The sequence below is a fragment of the Sparus aurata genome, chromosome 24 (assembly GCF_900880675.1).
Source record: "Sparus aurata chromosome 24, fSpaAur1.1, whole genome shotgun sequence".
In the NCBI taxonomy this organism is placed as follows: Eukaryota; Metazoa; Chordata; class Actinopteri; order Spariformes; family Sparidae; genus Sparus; species Sparus aurata.
In genome coordinates, this window is record NC_044210.1 from 21,699,626 (window position 1) to 21,704,778 (window position 5,153).

Here is a 5,153-nt window from a genome sequence, read left to right on the forward strand (position 1 = left end):
GTTCAATGTTTCAGGTGTTTGATCATCTGTGTGCTGATATGTTACGTCTCTGCTTCAGCTTCTAGTTCAATAAACAGCTTTTATATGGAGCTGCTTTCATCATCATTTCTATCAGCATCAGGTCTGCTGCAACATGTTTCTGTTGGTCAACACCAGCCCACATGATAACAGTGAGAATACATCATATGGAAATACATTCTGCTCTCATCTTGTGAATAAAATCATGATGTTTCCATGTTGATGAGCCCTCACAGCTGCACACACACCTTCTGTCTGAGGTTCAGTGTGTAACTGGAACAGTGACGTCAGCTCAACACTTCATACTGTATTAAACACACGCAGCTATGAAAAAGCTTCATGCATTTGATAGACTTTCCTGTTTTGAACTCTTTCTGACTGTGAGTCCATGATTGTGTCATGCTGCCACACACACACACACACACACACACGTCACACTGTGGTCCACTCAGTTCTATCAGCTGCAGGAAGCAGATCAGAGACTGAAGTGATGTCTGAGCCACTGACACCAGAACACTTTATTCCTTTCTGTCACTTTCTGTCAGAAGCAGAAAACAGCTGCATCTGCCTCGTGTCCATCATTTCTTTACTGAATGCTTCATAATCTTCCTGCAGACTAAAAAGGAACATGAAGGCTTCCCTCAGTTCCTCCGTCTGCTCTTCATCCAGGCCATCAGACACACGCAGCATCTTCCTCGTCCGTGGTGATGATGACTCGGGGACGGGAAGTTTCCCTCAATGTTTCTGTGCCACTAAGCAGAGCGTCCTCCTGATGAAACATACAGACAACAATGATGGAAATAAAGGCTGGAGAAAGAAGGCAGAAAACAGTGGAAGAAGAAGAAGAAAAGCCCTCAGCAGCAGCAGCAGCAACATGCTCCACTTCTTCCTCCACAAAGGAACCAGATTGTGCTTCTTAAAGGCACAATAACAATGCAGGATGTGAAAAAGATCAGCAGCTGCTTTAATGAAACAGCAACATCCCTCCTCTAGCAGCTTGATGGATGTGAGGACAATAATACTGCTGTGAACACCAGCTGATGCTTCAGAGACACATTGTGAAGGCCTGGACTGTTCTGGAGCCACTTCAGATCCTGAATCAGTGGAGGGATGAAGCTTCAGTCTGCAGGACCAATGAACCACACCACCTCTCACCTGTCCTCACCTTTTTCTCTCCTGCAGTCTGTCTTCTTCACACCTTGGTGGTTTCATGACAGCAGACATGAAGTCAGTATGAAAACATGCATGTTGTCTGTTGACAGAGTGAAACAGCTTATTTAAAGGATCTGATTCAACAGGGTGATGTTGAGGGCATGAAGTTCTGCAGGAGAACCAGACAAAAGCAGCTCCTGATCTGCAGCATGTTTCCCTCTGAAGAAGGAAATGCAGGAAGATTCAAATATGTTCAGAAAAATAACACCTCCTATATTAAATGTGTCACAATTCACACATTACAATGTACAGAGCGGACTGTGAGTCCAGAGGTTCATGTCATGCAGATTCCCCCAGGATACAATTTCTCAACACAAATCATGTGATTTGAAAGCAGCAGAAACAGAAACAGAACTGCTGCACTCAAATAAGATCCAGACTTCTGTTTCCATCTGTCTGATGAATCTAAATAGTTCACGTATGGAATATTTGAGCTCCAATAAAAACAGATATAGCATTGATTCAAACAAACAGGAAAGGACACGTGGTTTAAAACAGAACTACTGTCCAGACAGAACGATGCAAGCTGCCTCCAAACCTGAACAGACGGTTCTACTGTCACCTCTGCAGCCGCTGCACACACGGATCTGTTCAAGGTCCACATTCAGTCAGAACCAGAGACACTGAGCTCCATCATTCCTTCAACTTCCTTCATGTTCTCATCCTCATCCAGGTTCCTCCTTTCATTTACACACTCGCTAATCATGGCTGTTTAAGGGATCCAGCTCTGTGTGTGTGTGTGTGTGTGTGTGTGAATCCTGACTGAACAAACTCACCTGCACAGGTACAGTAGTTGAGTAAAAGTACTCAGTTCCTCTCCAGGTTCCAAACAGTGATCAGTGATGATGATGTAATGTTCCTCTTTTCTCTTCCTTCATACTTCCTCTCTTCATTAACGACTTCAGTTACTGTGCAGACGACAGGAGAGACGTGACGTCACAGCTGCTTCTGACTGTTTCACTGCTGCAGAACCTGCTGCTGACTTCCTGTTCTGCTGCTGCTGCTGGACTCAGACTCCCATCATGCACCTCTCCTGTTCTGCTCCTCATTTCTGAGCGGCTCAAACAAAGAAAGAGAAGCTTGAAGTCAACACAGTACAAACATCCAGCTGTGAAATAAAACTACTTCATGTGACGGCCAGTGAAAAGTATGACAGGTGTTATTTTCAGAACATCAGTGAAGGAAGAGTTTGGACCTGCAGCACAGATTTCTATGGAAGAAGTAGATAGCAGAAGCAAAGATGGCCCCATTAAACCCAGTGAGAGTGGAGCTGCAGCAGCTGAGTTCAGACAGTGAGAGCAGACAATGGTCAGTCATATACACACTGTATACCTGAACTCTCATATGAATGACATGTGGAGGACTCTTCCTGTCAGCTCACCTTGTAGGAGCACCAGCAGGTGAAGTCCACCCCCCAGTCGTGCAGCTTCAGCTGGGCGTTTCCTGCAGCGTGGGCGCAGTGGAACCCCACGTAACAACCCTGACCCTGCACAACAAGGAAAACATTCTATCTTTATCTGCCTTCTTCAATAATGTCACTGACTGCAAGTTTAAAGGAGCACAACGTGGAAATGTTCCAGTACAAGAACCTCAACGTTGTTGGACTTTAGTGGAGTTAATGACAGTTCAGACATGAAATATATTGTAGGAATGAAAAGAGTTGATATTTCTGTAAGTCTGAGCGATGGATGGATCAAATAAATGCTTTAAATAATTTCTATTCTTCCTGAAAAACACATCAGATTCACAGTTTGTATCTTTGCCTTTGATATTCAGGTTTCTGAAGAACTTTCCAGAACAGATTCCATTAAAGACCCGACACAGCAAAGTTTGAGATGTGGACAAAGTGAAAGACTTTTTACAACACTAAGACTTTCATAACGTCAACCAGCAACCTTTAAGCACGGGGTTAAGCACTAGGACCCAGCAGGCATCAGGGCGTGTACACAGAGTGTGAGAGCTCACCTGGGCTCCTCCTCCTGTGATGAAGCTCACCTGAGAGACCGTCAGCAGCTGAGGACGGACTGTGTTTACTCTCACCTGCTGCTTTCAGTCCTGTAAAGGTAAAATATGATTTAACTTTACAATAATGTTCAGCTAACGAACTAACATTCAGCTAACAGCTAACATTCAGCTAACGAACTAACATCCAGCTTACGAGCTAACATTCAGCTAACGAACTAACATCCAGCTAACAGCTAACATTCAGCTAATGAACTAACATCCAGCTAACGAACTAACATCCAGCTAATGAGCTAACATTCAGCTAACGAACTAACATCCAGCTAACGAACTAACATCCAGCTAACGAGCTAACATTCAGCTAACGAGCTAAATATCAAGAAAGGAAATATTTTGACTCTATTTTCATCCTAAACAGAAAAATCCAACCGTCTGAACTGAAGTTTGTGTCTCTGACTGAACTGAGATCAGTTTAATCTGCTCGTTAACTCGTCGTCAAACTCACTTCATTCAAACTGGACCTGAACTGAATCACAGTCACAAACACTAACATGTAACTTTACTGTGTGTTTGACGAGGTTCTAGTTAAAAACTCACAAAGTATCTGCAGCACAGCTGAAGGATTTTATAACACAAGTTGTTACCTGAATGTTTCTTCATGACAACTTGTGAGTTGTGTGTGAGTTGTTGTGTAGTGACCTCATAGAAACTAACAGTCAGTTAAAGTGATGTTGGTCTGTAAAAGTCACTAAAGCTGCTTTGTTGAACCAAAGTAACAACAACTGAACATGTATTTGACCTTCACACTCTCATTAAACACACAAGTCATCAGATTTCACTGATATGATTCATACGATGTGATTAATGTGTAACTCTAACAGCCTCTTCAGGCGGCGCCGGTCCAAAGTCTCATTCACTGTGATGGTTGTGGTGCAGACAGTCGTGTCCGTGTGAACCTCCAGCTGAAGGTAATGTAACACATTTAAAATGTTAACACAAGCTGTCGTTAGCTTAGCGACACAAAAAACAGCAACAATCTGGACGTGAAATAATGTTTGTGTTGAGCCGACGAGCTGAAATGAATATTTAGTCCTGACGCAGAGACAGTGGTGTGTGCAGTTGCCCCCTCACGTGGCCCAATTGTTGAAAAACGTGCTGAAGTGGGAGCCAAAACACAGTAAACTGCCCCCTTGGCTGGTTAAAACATGATAAACTTCCCTCTTGGGTGGCAAAAACGCGCTGAAGTGCCCTTCTTTTCGCCTCTGCCCTTCAAAAGGTCTGTGCATGCCACTGCGGCAGAGAACAAGATGACATCATCTAGTCAGCAACCAATCAAACATCACAAGCTGTGATTTGAAGATTCCAGCAGTGGATGAAAAAGAGGCTCAACAGGTTTCACACACAGAGAGAGAAACCCTTGAAGATAACACAGAACAAGCCTGTGAAATAAAAGCAGTGAATGTGATATTACAGCCAGTGAAACGTCATCAATAACTCAATAAATGATGGAGTGATGCAACATTTAAACACTTTCATCTAAAACAGAGTGAAGCAGATGAAAATAGTGGTTGTGTCCACATGAACTTCAGGCTGCTTGATCATCTGAATGTGTAAATAAACTAAAGATATGTAACAAGTTAAGTTATAAAGTAACACGAAGTGGAAATACGTGACTGAAGTACCTCAGAATTGTAGTTCCTTAAAGTACTCGAGTAAATGTACTTTCCTCCACTGTTACTGGTGTTTCTACAACAGTGATTCCAGTCGTGTCTCGCTGGTTAAACTGGTGTTCAGAGCAGACGACTCACTTCCAGTCTGATGCTCCATGACACCATCTAGTGGACTGACAGTAGAAGTGCAGCATTCATGTGACGCTGATATGAAGCAGCCAATCAGAGGAGGAGCAGCTGATGTTCTGACAGGAGACATGATGGAAAGGCTGATTTCAGTTGATGTGCAGA

The 5,153-nt window shown here is 43.3% G+C and overlaps 1 long non-coding RNA gene across 1 annotated transcript; it reads right to left on the reverse strand.

Moving 5' to 3' along the window:
* Positions 1-583: 583 nt before the first annotated feature.
* LOC115576724 (uncharacterized) lies at positions 584-2,153 on the reverse strand. Its single transcript, XR_003982931.1, has 3 exons — positions 2,007-2,153; positions 1,184-1,270; positions 584-787 (listed from the first exon to the last, which is right to left on the reverse strand). It is a non-coding gene; the product is annotated as an uncharacterized LOC115576724 (long non-coding RNA).
* Positions 2,154-5,153: the final 3,000 nt, after the last annotated feature.